Source organism: Colletes latitarsis, chromosome 11 (assembly GCF_051014445.1).
Source record: "Colletes latitarsis isolate SP2378_abdomen chromosome 11, iyColLati1, whole genome shotgun sequence".
Taxonomy (NCBI): Eukaryota; Metazoa; Arthropoda; class Insecta; order Hymenoptera; family Colletidae; genus Colletes; species Colletes latitarsis.
The window spans coordinates 28,404,682-28,420,151 of NC_135144.1; the positions used below are offsets into that span (position 1 = coordinate 28,404,682).

General features: G+C 39.4%; 1 protein-coding gene across 2 annotated transcripts in view; it reads right to left on the reverse strand.

Moving 5' to 3' along the window:
- Prage (RNA exonuclease prage) overlaps positions 1 to 15,470 on the reverse strand; it is a 71,721-nt gene that overhangs the window by 5,671 nt on the left and 50,580 nt on the right. Inside the window, exon 4 of one of the 2 annotated variants that reach the window (XM_076779030.1) lies at positions 8,447 to 8,487. The exons of the other annotated variant lie outside the window; for it this stretch is intronic. The gene's annotated coding sequence lies outside the window, so the exon portion shown is untranslated. Of the gene's footprint in view, positions 1 to 8,446; positions 8,488 to 15,470 lie in introns of those variants that run through there. 2 annotated transcript variants of the gene reach the window in all.

Genomic DNA, 15,470 nt, shown 5'->3' on the forward strand with positions numbered 1-15,470 from the left:
GCGAAACATCAACTTTTGTGTCAACGATCTCACAGATCTGAATTATCGGTATAGTCTCGTCGATTTCGTAGATACGAAACGAGACGACGAATTAACATCGATCTCTCGACGATAAACACGTTTCTCGATAATATCGTCACATTAAATTGTGTAATATTAAATTTCCTCGAACAAAGTAAATATTTTTGCGGAACTCACGCGGTTCTTTTATTTAATCTCATACGTAGATAAATGGAAGAAGTTAAGCTCGATGGTCGATCGATGATATGCGAGTCGCAATTGACGTAACATCGAACGTTGTGTGTCGCAATCCGCGAATAAACGACGAGGCACGTTCGTGTCTTCCGTTTGATTTCTCAATCGACAATGGCCTAACCTACCTTCGGAATATTTAATGTTCCCGTATCTAGCGAGTCTATCGCGAAACGAATTATTCTATTGGCCTATTGAAAATATTCCATAACCTTTTTCCCGCGTCTTTGCTCCTTTCACCCGTCGTCGTGACACGAAAATATAAGTAGACTTTTTACTGTAAACAGTTGCAAGGACTCGTCGAGATTTAAAACAAGCGAGACATCTATCGTAATCGCTCTGTCAACAGCAAGCAATTACCTGCGATGTGCAAATTCTTAGCTTCGCTTAACACAGAGGATCAAGAAGTTGTTTGACTTCAACGACATGAATTTTTGTACAAGCATACAGCCTCGACGACACAGAATTAATTTTAACATTCTCACATCGAGAATTAAAAACGTATTGACCCTTCAACAGTTCAATTATTTTCGACTAGATGAAACTTCCATATGCGTTTGACGAGTACCACCGTCGAGCATCTTTTCGAACGTACAAATCAAAATTAACCTCAAAAAATTTAACTACTCCCAATGATGAAGCAACCACGCTCGATGCGTTTGTCACAACGATCAATAACTTTTGATTTATTTCTACTCCAGACGCGAGGGAGAAATTTTTAAGAAAGTTGATAAAATTCTGCTAACGATGAATCACGCGAGCAGCATTTTACGAACGAGCGCGTCGGATAATAGAGTTATTCAGCCAATGAGAAATAATAAGTAGCTCGGAAAATTGAAGATGCTTTTAATTAAAATATTCATCGAAATGCAAATAAATGGTCGTCCCATCGATGAGTAAATGACATGCTAAAACACTACGGTTTATTCGTTGAAGGTGAAATTAATTTGTCTTTACATGCTACGCATTACTTTGAACAATATGTGATTCTACAGGTGTAAGTTTTATTTTCTTCCGTGGTCGTGACACACATGATAGTAGTACACTAAAATATCGATTATCTTAACTAATAGGAAGGCAAATTCATTCAGTATAATCGGGTAGGTGCTGAAATTTTCTGGTGAAAAAAAAAATTTTCAAATCATTCTGAAAAAATTATTTTCGGTTGCGGGGGTCAATTACAATCATTTTTGGTGAATACACATACCCCCGAAATCCTACCCACTTTCGAGAAAAAAAATCGGGTAGGTGCCGAAATTTTAAACGTTAATAACTTTTTAACGAAGCCTCCATCAACAAATTGGTATTCTTGATTTTCGTCTTATTTTGGCCTCTAGAATCCCCCATTAAAATTTTTCCCAGGTCGAACACCTTGTATAATATGGCAGAAAATAAAATAATTTTGAAAGATATATGTTTACTCTATGAAAGAACACACGATAAACGCGATATAAAAGTCAATATTTGAAAGGCAACTATTTCTGTTTAAACTTTCGCTCATCTTGATGCAGTAACCGTTTCTACATCGACCGGTTTAATTGGTCGATCTTCGCTGATTTTAATTAATTTAAATAAGTGGTAATTGGATGGTAATAATATAACATAATATCCGTCAGTTGTATCTCTCATTATCAGAAAAGTGAACATTTTATTTCAACGATCAAGATTGCGCGGAAACTTTTCTCGTGTACTGTCCAGGCCTGGCCAGAGACGGACAAGAGGAGTCACACGATTTCCAAGGTGGGGTGTCGTGAGGTACGTAGGTGGAGAAAGTTTCCGTCCTCTCTCGCGTCTCCGCGCAGTCGTTTCTACCGTAGGAAACGCTTCCTCGAAGCCCCATCGAGCTGCCCAGTATGCCTTATCCGAAGAAAGAAAGTTGTTGCGCCGCGCGAAACCCGGAGATTTTCTCTCTTATAACCTGATCCTATCTTGCCTCGGCCGATATGCCCTAGTTAAAGCAGCATCTCCTTCTCTTTGCCCCGCTGTAGTTCGAGCTCCTTTGTCGCGCGTAGCTGCGATTCCGACGGTTAGGAGTAAACGCACAAAAACTGGCTAAGCGTTAAAAAACACTGAAACGAAATCCCGAATGTGAACCAGAACTTCGTCTAGTTCGAGCACCTCGATTTCATCGGGTCGCTCGTATTCGCTCGGCGTGTCTCGGGTTCACACGACCCGAACGAACTCGAAGATTTCCGATTATACACGACCGGTTCGAGAACGCCGAGAAACTTGGAAGAGGCGAGATCACGGTTTACATTCGCGATCGCGTTTTACATTTGGGACTCCGTGTTACATTCTGAATTCTCCGAAGAAATGGGAACTCTCTTTATATTCGACTCTCGTCCCGTCTTGCTTTTACGAGATCTCGAACAGAATCGTACTCGAGACACGATCGGCGACATACGTCGATGCACGGTAGTCTAAGACGCCGAAAAGCCCACATCCCCTTTATTACCAAGTCTGCAACCTCATTCTAGTATACGATAAATGTGAAAACCTTTTAGAATACATGTTTCCATAGCCAAATGATGATACTAATTCATGATAATTATTTTGATCGTTGTTTCTTATATTGTAAGTCATTTGAAGTTTAGTTCCGTGATCGTTGAGCACGATAGGTCTGGTACATCGTACACCACATAATGAAAGAAACGATACGTGTACAAGGCACACGCGATGGATTATTTGTCCTGTAAGATAAATTTGCAGTGTTCGACTGTTGGCGGCCAACGTGTTCTGAATCATAGCGGCGCGTACGATACATTACAATAAAAGATGTAAAAACGTTTCTGTCGTAGTTACTGGGTAGGTTCATCAACTTTGGAATGTCCTCGAAGTTGTTCGGTTGTAACAAACAGCGAGGAATGTCTAGGATCATCGTCCAAAAAACGAAATGCGGGGGTCCGATGATACTTCGGCCTCGACGTTGTATAATTCGAGTACCGACTGGGATTCTAACGTGTTCGACCGTTAATAATCTCGGACCAGGGTCGATCGGATCGTTCACCTCGGTTGTCTGTTTCTTCGGGGCAAAATTGACGAGTTCGACGACCCGACCACGTTCGTTCAGCTTGTTAATAAAGAGGCACCGGTTCGACCGCGGCCGTGAAAGATAAATTTAAAAGAGCCAATGCCTCCCGAAATGTCCCTGACCCGCGTAAAAACTCCCAAACATCCGACGGGAGAACAACCGAGAGACTGTTCCCCGCAGCTCGTTTACAATCATTTTTATGCTTCGACAAAGCACCGCGGTGGCGCTATGGGCGCGCCATACATCCGAATGTAAATGCGCTGTTGACGAGGCTTTATTTAACCCCCAGGGTCCTTGGATTTTCGGACGTCAGCGCGCGGTGGTCGTCAATGTGCAATGCACGTCCCGTGAACGATAATTCGACGCTAAAAAAAGAGACCGACCGGCCGTGCATTATCTCGCAAATTAAGTTGTACTTTTTCCTGGTTACGGGGAAGCTATTTAAATAACAGGTTATGTTTTGCTAGAGTAGAAAGGTTAGGGATAGAATCAACTGGTGCTAAATTCGAACTGTCTGACAATGTGTTCAGCAATGAACAAAAGTAAAAAAATTGAAATTAGACACCCTGTATATAATTGTTATGGACATTAATGCTTACGAATGCAGTGTGAACAAAGTTCATACAAAAATATATGCAATAACCTTGTCGTGAAAGAGGAAATGTTGCATATGAAAATGTTTATCGATAATAACACTGGTAAATCATAATGACCAGTTGGTATTTTTGTACACCCACATACCATAATTTATTGATTGCGTTTACTCGAAATTTATTACTTGAGATTCAGAAAATCTAGAACTCGTTTACCTTGAATTTCAGGATTAGGAAATCAGGTTTGCAACGTTTTGGAAACGAACATTTTAATTCAAGGCAATTGTAAACTACTGTACACTTCCTGACACCTGTTGCGGAACATCCCGCGCTTTAAATTTCCCTAGATTGTTAATGTTGACCGCTACGCGTCGCTACTCTCGCGATCGATTGTTACGCAATCCATTCATGTGTTCCACTTCATCGCGAATCGACGGGGCACAGTGAGATATTTGCCCCGAAAATTCAGACGACAGACGATTTAACAAATTTCTAGCAAATTGTAAACTTTCTATTATTCGAGGTAGTCGAATACCTGGATAGCAAAACATCAATGTTCCTTTTTTAATTTATGCATTCATAAAACAGCGTATGGCAGTTGATCGAACAAATATTAAAATAGTCTTGTTAGGTTTTTTAAAGCAGATGTCCCACTGTACGAGCGTGCAATTTCGTGGAAATCATCCGAAGTTTCTCGGGATGCTCGACGAAATTTCGTCAGTTCGTACGGACGCTGTTATCGTTGTTTTCCAGATAGATAATCGGCCGACGCTTTTTCTTGCGGGTTCTCCAAGGCCTGCGCGATACGTACACTCCCGTGATAAGGGGAAAAAAGCCAACCAATAATTACACGGTTACACAACTATTCCATGCGTCGGGTGTCGCCATAACGTGTCCGTCCGCCAATCTCGACTGAGTTAATGGGGTCTTCTTTGCCACACGAGGTTCAAGGGAGAATTACGCCACAAACAGTGGCCAATGTCTCCTTTACGGTTTTATTCATCGTGAATGTTAGTTTTAAATATTATATATACAGGATGTGTTCGGTTAACCATGGGAAAAATTTGAATGGGGGATTCTAGAGGCCAAAATAAGACGAAAATCAAGAATACCAATTTATTGATGGAGGCTTCGTTAAAAAGTTATTAACGTTTAAAGTACCGTCCGTTCTGAATTTTTTTCTCGAAAGTGGGTAGGATTTCGATGGTATGACTCATGACCAAAAATGATTGTAATTGACCCCTGCAACCGAAAAGAATTTTTGCAGAACGATTTGAAATTTTTTTTTTTCGTCGAAAACTTTCACACCTTCTCGAATTTTTTTCTCGAAAGTGGGTAGGATTTCGAGGGTATGTGTAATGACCAAAAATGATTGTAATTAACCCCCGCAACCGAAAATAATTTTTTTAGAATTAATTAAAAATTTTTTTTTATTCTATCCAAAACGTTAAAAATTTAAATTCAAATTAACTTAGGTTAAGTGGTCATGTTTGATGTTGTTTATAGCGACATTCTATACTTTTGTTCCCCTTTTATATAGAATGTATAGATCGAATGTAAAACTATTTATTTTGAAAATCACTCTTCATTAGTTGTTTTATTCGTGTCTGCTTCGAGGGTAAAAGTGAGGTTATGAAAACCACATATTCTAACCGGGAATGTACGTATCTTGTAATTACAATAGACCGTGCTTAATAAGATGAAAATTAAATCAATAAGATCGTATTATTGATAACTGCAACTGTTTTATAAGTAACTTCGTCACAAGTGTAAGTTTCATACTGTGAGTGAAACGTAGCAATTTCGTAATAATTCATGTAACATCGTTGATATAAAGTCCTGACGAGGAGTCGTTGAAGTTATTGTATATCAGATTAATGAAACAGCACTGAAGAATCTAATTAAGGAAAATTTAATCAACACGCTAGCAGTTAATACGTAATAGAAAAAACTCGTCTTCCTCGAATAATTTTATCGAAATTAGTTACTTTGTAATATTTATTTTGAGAATTAAATATAAATATATAATTCGATTTAAAATGTAATAGTACTGTCTAACGTCAATGTTATTTTACAATATCCACTAGAATTATTGTCAGAGAAAATAAAGTTCTACTATGTGACTAGTTATCTTTATTCCCACAGTAGAGGTGGGGTATAATACATCGAACGAAGATCAAGAACTCGACATAAGTCACTTTCTCTTTCGCTCGTTTGTTGCTTCTTTGTATTCTCGATTTCACTTTGTAATTAAAATTTGTCTTTGATTATCACTGTACTCTATTCTGTACCTATATTTATGTAGAAACTTTCCCGCAAATAAATAAATGTAAATCGAAGTAATGATCAGTAAAGTTAGGTAGCAAAATAGCTATTCGCTGAAACTTGTCCTTTCACCTTGCTTTCTCTACTAAGCATTAACTAATTCAAGTGGAAATATTGTATTCTTTAGTTTTATTGCCATTTCTTATTTCTTACTCTTATTTTATTCTCGTTCCTGCATCATTTTTATTTTTCTTAGATATCTCGTGTATACATACAGGGTGTGCGGCCACCCATAGGAAAAATTTTAATGGGAGATTCTAGAGGCCAAAATAAGACGAAAATCAAGAATACCACTTTGTTGATGGAGGCCTCGTTAAAAAGTCATTAACGTTTAAAGTTCCGCCTGTAGAACGGCGCGTGATAGTGGTTCTCACAGACGAAACTTTAGACGTTAATAACTTTTTAACGAAGCCTCCATCAACAAATTGGTATTCTTGATTTTCCTCATATTTTGGCCTCTAGAATCCCCCATTAAAATTTTTCCCAGGGGTGGCCGAACACCCTGTATAAGCAACGTTATTGCTGTGTTAAAGGTTCTATAAGCAACTGTGGATCGTTTCCTATCTCACAACTGCTTTATCTCGATAATCTCAAACAATATCGATACGTTCGTTCGCATAATTTCGTCATCTTCGTTTCCGTTCAGTGTTGTCGAGTTACGAATTAATTGATGGGTGAAAGTACTAAAAATAATTGGAGGATTACCTATACGCTTATCGTTCGATGCAATATTCAAATATTCGAGATATTATGCACGCTATGCGAATTAAAGTGTATTAAATACTATGTTTTCCTTTCGTTCCTCGATGTTTCGTTCAATAGGATTATGCACGAACGCGATCGAAAATAATCAATCCGTCCGATATATTAAAAACGAATCGCTGCGGACGCTTTCTCCGTTAATGACCAAACACATTTAGCCACGCTAGAAACGGGGAAAATTTTATTCAAACAATACATAACCAACAAAATTAACGTACGTATGGTCGTTTCTTCGATATGTTTATATAACGGGATAATTAAAGTTTTGTAATTGTCGTTATTTTCTCTTTGTGATCAAATACGTGCACCCGATGTGCCGAATCGATTTGTCGACTTAAAAGCAAACAAATTGATTAATCGTTTACCGTGCACGCATCACGCCATCTGCTGGCCGAGGGCTGCACAAGGATCAAGATATTTTTTAATACCACTCGTTCGGAATTCATTTTATCCCTTCACCATGGGGTATCGTAAAAGTATTAACTAAATATTATAGGTTATAATAGAATGCTGCACGGGGTCAATGCAATATTGTAAATAAATAATATATAGGACGAATGACCCATTTGTGAGGTTGGTTTTGTAAGCATAAGTATAGATGGGATTAGTTGTACTATATTTGTGGGGATCGACCATTAGGTCTGAGGCGTGAAGCACGCGAAAGTCGAACGAGCGCGACTACGTTCAGGTCAGAGAGGTTAGGGAGCCAACACAGGTGGAACGAAGGAAATAAAATATTTTGTTACGAATAACGGGGAGTCCCTCACTTCACCCTTCCTGAGAGAGCGATAATTAATTCTACGTTAGCACTAACTAGTCCAGAGTGCCTAGCACCCACATATTGTGTAAATATATTCCGTACGTATGTGCATGCAATTAAGAGATAGCGTGAACGTTGAAATGGGATGATTGTCAAAAGGACTACGAACGTATAGATGTGTTCAAAAGGCTGATCTAATTATTTTCCGCGCCCGGAGAAGAAGAGTGTCGAGGGAAACGTGTATCTGTGGCCGGAAGGGAAAGATCGCGGCACGTTTTATTGGTTATCGCGTGCGTCTCAATAACTGTTTGCAACGGTACATCGCGGAGGATGGTGTATCCACTTCCCGCACTTTCGCTTTGTACGCAAATCCGGTTGGGATCTTTTCACCCCCTCTGTCGGTTACACAGTCTACTAGGAAGCGAACAATCTCGTTCGGCGGCCTGCAGGCGAGCCAATTTCCGCCGACGCGCGCAGAACTTTTCACTCTGATCTCCGTGTCCACGGAAACCAGAATTAATATTGGCGGCGAATGTCAGATAAGAGAACGAAAAGAACACATCGAGAAAACGTTGTTTATGATTTCCTGCGACTTTTGCTTCCAACGTTTCTAAACTTACGTTATAAAATACGACCGAATGGACACTGTTGAATGACCAAACATCCTAGTCGCGATTCCTAATCCTTACTCATCCTGAACCTCCGTACCCTTCCTGAGTCACACTTGACCATCGTCCCCACCTCTACCTATTTCCAGCAATAGCCTGCAATACCGAAAAACAGACCAGAAAGAGTTTAGTAATCAGTCGACCCAATATTTGTACGAGTTCTCTTCTTAAATAAAGTGTTATCAATTTTATTGTAATCCAACAATACGTCATAAATAATTTCGTACCAGAGTCGAAAGATTATGAAACTTTTTGAACAGGATCGATTCGAACAATTCTTATTTTTATATATAATATTATTTTATCAGCGTAAAACATTTAGTTTCTAAAAGGGAAGAGAAAATTCGATCGTGCCTTCTCGCGTTCGTTCGTACGGTTACGTTCCTGAACTGTTTCGCGACGTTTATGACGATCGTGGTTCCATCAAACACAAAGGTTACGGTGTTACGCCATACTGTTTCAAGAGGTCGCGGACGTTCGCTTCCGTGATTTTACACTTTCTCTCCCTGTCTCCTTCTGTCTCGCGCGAATCGACTTCTGTTTCTTTCGCTTTTCTGGAACGATTCTGTACTACCAACATTCGACCTACAAAAGATACGAAAGGTATTACGCGACGAAAACTTACGAAAACTATATCGCAGAAAATTATTGAAACGAGACAGTACGGTATACGTTCGTTCAGAGCCGCTGAAGTGTTGTCAGGATTGAAAATGAATTAAAACGTCGACCACCCGGTGAACACAGTATCGTACAACGTGTTAATAATGCTCGACCGCTTGTATATTTTTTTTATTGGCACGACGTTGAAAATCGTACTTTCAGAATCGCCTATTTTCGAGATTTGCATAACTACAATTAGCGCCCGAAGTGGCGTAACTGCGGCCCACAAAACCGAACGAAGAAACACGGAAACTGTCGAGTCTAATTATGCTCGCGTCGGATGATTACGTCGCCGCTAATAGCTGACTTAAGACGTTTAACGAACGGTATAATTACAATTCTCGCGTTCTAAATTTGCATTGCTATAATCTTACCGCGATGCCTAACCTACAAATATGGAAATTATTTTAGCGTTACAGCTGAGAAATATTCGTCGAATATTTTCCCTAGACAATAATAGAAATAGGTTGAATTTCAACGATCTGTCTTCACTTCTCTCCCACCATTCGAGTGCTTGTGAATACAGGGTGTTCAGCCACCCCTGGGAAAAATTTTAATGGGAGATTTTAGAGACCAAAATAAGACAAAAATCAAGAATACCAATTTTTTGATCGAGGCTTCGTTAAAAAGTTGTTAACGTTAAAAGTTCCGCAAGTATTGAATTTTTTTCTCGAAAATGCGCAAGATTTCGGGGGTATGTCTATTCACCAAAAATGATTGCAATTGACCCTCGCAACCGAAAATAATTTTTCCAAAACGATTTGAAATTTTTTTTTTCCATCGAAAAATTTCGCATCTTTTCGAATTTTTTTCTCGAAAGTGGGTAGGATTTCGAGGGTATGTCTAATGACCAAAAATGATTGTAATTGATCCCAGCAACCGAAAATAATTTTTTTAGAACGATTTCAAATTTTTTTTTTCCGTCGAAAAATTTCACATCTTCTCGAATTTTTTTCTCGAAAGTGCGTTGGATTTCGAGGGTATGTCTATTCACCAAAAATGATTGCAATTGACCCTCGCAACCGAAAATAATTTTTTTAGAACGATTTCAAATTTTTTTTTTCCGTCGAAAAATTTCACATCTTCTCGAATTTTTTTTTCGAAAGTGCGTTGGATTTCGAGGGTATGTCTATTCACCAAAAATGATTGCAATTGACCCTCGCAACCGAAAATAATTTTTTTAGAACGATTTCAAATTTTTTTTTTCCGTCGAAAAATTTCGCATCTTCTCGAATTTTTTTTTCGAAAGTGCGTTGGATTTCGAGGGTATGTGTGATGACCAAAAATGATTGTAATTGACCCCAACAACTGAAAATAATTTTTCCAGAACGATTTGAAATTTTTGAATTTAAAATTTTTTCCATGGGTGCCCGAACACCTTGTATAATAAATAATTACGAGGTTACGAATAATTCTGTGGTTCCCTGTATGTAATTCTTTTGTGATACGATAAAAAAAATAATTATTACTGTTATTAAATACCATTCTTATGTAAACTTGCATAATCATAGGTTAATTGTTTAGAACGCATGCCGTGCAATCTACGTAATCGAAATTTCCAAGATTTTTCTTTATCAATACGTGTGAAGATTGTCTAATTATGCTTGGTTTATTGTATCGGATATTCAATTAAAATTTCTATACTTCCCTGCGGTCTTTGCATTTTATTAATTAGGAAAATTAATTACAAGTTCGCCGTGATAATGTTTCGTTGTTATTGCAAGCAAACGTGGAAATATTCGCAACGGTAAAATTTAATTAACACACTTTGGTATAAATTACAGGTGGAAAATTTATTTTTCGACTTCCAGGCATTCCTTTCGAGGTTAGGGTAATATTTACGGTCGATAGGTACAGCGAATTATAGAATTATTATTTGATTAATTTTAAATTGGTAAAAATCGTCGAGGTCCTCCGCGGAACCAAGGACAACGACCACGTAAAATTTGTAAAAAGAGAAAACGTACGATTTAGGACTAATGGACGAGAGGACACGAGGCGAGGACGGAAGGTCGAATCTTTCCTTCAGCACCGATCGAACCTCCGTTATTCGTACAATGAATCTCGATTAACGACTTGTCTTTTTGCCTAACGGGTTTCTCTCCTCCCCCTCTCCATCCTTCTCCTGCCATCGTTTCTCGCCCGGTTACGTAACCCTGTTATACACGCACCGTACGCGATGCCTTTCTTTTTTTGTTTCTTTCCTGTTTCTAACGCTTAATCGATGATGAGTAATCTTCCGGGGCAGAAGTATTCAAAGCAAGCAATGCATCGCAAGTTCCGGTTCTTCGTCGATATATGGCAACGAATTTGTCCGTTTACACGACCACGAATAACTTGCGAAAGTAAACGATAAAGAATTATCTTTGTTATGTTAAAATACACGAAATTTAAATTTGGGTCAAAATTGACCCGGAGTCCGGCGTCCGAGGGTTGGTATCTTTGTGGGCCGAATTCTCGAAAGTGCCTCTCCCGACTCGATACAGAGTCGCATTTAATCGGTTTATCGTGTTCCGCTTTCGTCGCCTCGAGTCACGTTTCCGCGCGTTGTACGTGGCTTTTTAACACATTAATTATCAACTATTTTCGTCAACTTAATCGATAAACCACGCTCCATAATTTATCTCGTTTCGACCATGAAACTGTAACTTGGTCCAACATTTTTGTACAATATAATTTTTTATATTAACCAACAAACGTTTAAAACAGTTTATTGCATACGGAACAAGTAAAATCTACCATTTGTCGATACCTGGAAAAATTAGGGAAAGTCAGCAAGCTAGGAAACAAACGGTAATTACTTACGACTCGACCCAATAGGATCGCCACCTTTCCTGCTTGTAGCGCCAGTCGCAGTACACCCTGTATAACGGTTACTTTCGGAACCTTTTTAAGCCCTGCCCACAGAGTCGAAACTGTCCGATCCACATGTGGGTCAGCGGACTGCGGACGCGGTTTAAGGTCACACTCTCGGGCCCCTTGGTTCCCAGTGTCCCCCAACACCCAAACACGGTGTTCGCGCCTTATTCGTTCCACGAGTTCGCTACAAGGCCAGACCTAACCCTATAAAGACCAGGGGCGAGAGGGAACTCGAACCCGTAATAGAATTATCCTTGTGAAACAATTTTCCACCACTTTTTAGCGCGCATTCCGCTCACTCGACACTAGTACAATGATTGCATTCGTCGCAAAATCGCTAAATTTTGCGTTGTTTGTGAAATTTAATTATTAAACGTACTCGAAGGAAATAATTATTTCGTCGAGTTCTTGTAAACATTCATTTTGTTATTTGAAAAAATTTGGCCCGTTCGAGTAAGGGATCCGGGGTTGCAGCGCCCCCTATCCTCCCCCTTAATCCGTGCCTGGTTTGCTACACCTCGTCCAACCATTGTACGTGGACTGCAACTGTATCAACAGCGCGATGCGGTCATCGACGAAGTTAATCGATGAGTGCACGCTCTGGCATCAGATCGACCCGCGACGAATTACGATTCCGGCGATAGATCGTGCCCACGGCTAACGATCGGATCGATACTGATACTGTTGATCACGTTCGAGCAATTGGATACCAAAAATGCTGTATAGAAACTATCGATACATTTATGACGTACGCGTTACAGCTGTCGATATCGGTTGACCGGTGAAGTCACGTATACGTGACAGCGGCCGTCAATGTGTCAACTATCAAATAACTGCTCGTTTCAGAATGCCCGTAAAAATCCACGCGAACTTCTCGGCCTAACCTAATAGTAATTTTGAACGATTCTTTCGTTTGCACAATATTTCGCGTGGCAAGAATGTTGCGTCGTCGAGTTCTCGGACACGGGTCTCGAAATAAACGAGGGTGCGAGGTCCCTGGAGAAGTTTTGGATATTAATCATTTGGATCGGGTGACTCTAACCTTCGGCTTACTTCGAGCCGTATAAATTTTCAAGCGTTGCTCGTTCAATGTCTGCCGTCTCTCTCGTCGAGTAAAACATCCGCGGCTTGTCACGAAGAATTTCGTTCCGTTTTCTGACCGTCGCGTCGGATGAAGTCTCTTGATGAATCATCCAGCCTTGGGGCGGTCTCATTTAAGCACGCCGCGGATGAAATTCGAATAGTCGGGGCGTCGCGAAGAAAAACCTGTACCGTCATTTCGTTACTATTGTGACCGGCTAAAAGAGTCCCCGGCGAGTCTCCTTCGGTGGCATCTCTCAATGGCATCGAAATAAAAGTACAGAAAAAGAATCGTAATTCATTGTCCGCGAATCCTCGCGAGTCAGAGCGTCCCTGAGACGAAACAATGAGAAAGCACCGCGACACGAATCCTGCGGCAATGCGAAACGGAATAACGAACTCCCTTGTTTCGTTCCTTCCTCCCCGCCGCTTTCTTCGTTTTACCGCTGTCCCATATAAACACAAACCGTCGGGCTCGACCGTGCCCCCTCGTCCTCGACGATACGACCACGCGATTTCGACCGTCAAAACAATGCGAACGTTGACGCACAGTTGGGCAAATTTTATTTACGAACGACGAACGAAAAACGTTAGAAACGTTCCTAAAAAAAGTAGCCTTTGCAACACGATCTTCGCTCGCTTACGTGTCAATTTAAATTGTTCGAAGAACGTTTATTTCGGTCGCTTCTATGGGGTATGCAAATGTTTCGTTTAAATATAATAGATGAGTCTGTATGTATGGCAGTCGATTTTGATATATCCTCTATACAGGGTATTCTGCTACTCCTGGGAAAAATTTTAATGGGGGATTTTAGAGGCCAAAATAAGACGAAAATCAAGAATATCAATTTGTTGATAGAGGCTCTATTAAAAAGTTATTAACGTTTAAAGTTCCGCCTGTTCTGAATTTTTTTCTCGAAAATGCGCAAGATTTCGGGGGTATGTGTAATGATAAAAAATGATTGTAATTGACCTCTGCAACTAAATATAATTTTTTTAGTATGATTTGAAATTTTTTAATTTCGTCTAAAAATTTCAGTACCTACTCGAATTTTTTTCTCGAAAGTGAGTAGGATTTCGGGGGTATGTGTAATGACCAAAAATGATTGTAATTGACCTCTGCAACTAAATATAATTTTTTTAGTATGATTTGAAATTTTTTAATTTCGTCTAAAAATTTCAGTACCTACTCGAATTTTTTTCTCGAAAATGGGTAGGATTTCGGGGGTATGTGTAATGACCAAAAATGATTGTAATTGACCCCAGCAACCGAAAATAATTTTTTTAGAATGATTTGAAATTTTTTTTTTCCGTCGAAAAATTTCGCATCTTTTCGAATTTTTTTCTCGAAAGAGGGTAGGATTTCGGGGGTATGTGTAATGACCAAAAATGATTGTAATTGACCTCTGCAACTAAATATAATTTTTTTAGTATGATTTGAAATTTTTTAATTTCGTCTAAAAATTTCAGTACCTACTCGAATTTTTTACTCGAAAATGCGCAAGATTTCGGGGGTATGTATAATGACCAAAAATGATTGTAATTGACCTCTGCAACTAAATATAATTTTTTTAGTATGATTTGAAATTTTTTAATTTCGTCTAAAAATTTCAGTACCTACTCGAATTTTTTTCTCGAAAATGCGCAAGATTTCGGGGGTATGTGTAATGACCAAAAATGATTGTAATTGACCTCTGCAACTAAATATAATTTTTTTAGTATGATTTGAAATTTTTTAATTTCGTCTAAAAATTTCAGTACCTACTCGAATTTTTTTCTCGAAAGTGGGTAGGATTTCGGGGGTATGTGTAATGACCAAAAATGATTATAATTTACCTCTGTAACTAAATACAATTTTTTTAGTATGATTTGAAATTTTTTAATTTAATTGTTAATAACTTTTTAACGAAGCCCCCATCAGCAAATTGGTATTCTAGATTTTCGTCTTATTTTGGCCTTCAGAATCCTCCATTAAAATTTTTCCCAGGGGTGGCCGAACACCCTGTATATCCTCTACATAACCTCTATCAACGAAATATCAAATACTAAATCATTCTAAGGAAACATTCTCTAAACTTACAAGAGTCACCAAAGTCAATGTTCAGAATTTCAGAAATGAATTGAATTGTCGTTGGACGGATTCGAATCGATTCGAAGCGTTCCAAATCCCGATCGCTAGTGGTATGCCGGACACGTGGGAACGCGGCATTAGAGTCGGTCCTAGGCTGCGAGAACGCGCGGGAACATTGCTAGTATGGTCGCGGTGGATACGTTACGATCGTGCTCGCTATTCTGTTACAAACGTGGACCCGCCTAACCTTCCTCGACGACACGCGTCCGTACACTTTCCAAACGCTTCTTCTGTTATTTCCGTCGCTCGAAAGCGAGCTCGCGCGCGTTCTTACGTAAGCGTAGCCTCGCGCGATCGATGGATAGAAGACGGCGTACCGCGCGAATCACGAGACTCGATCGTTTCTGCT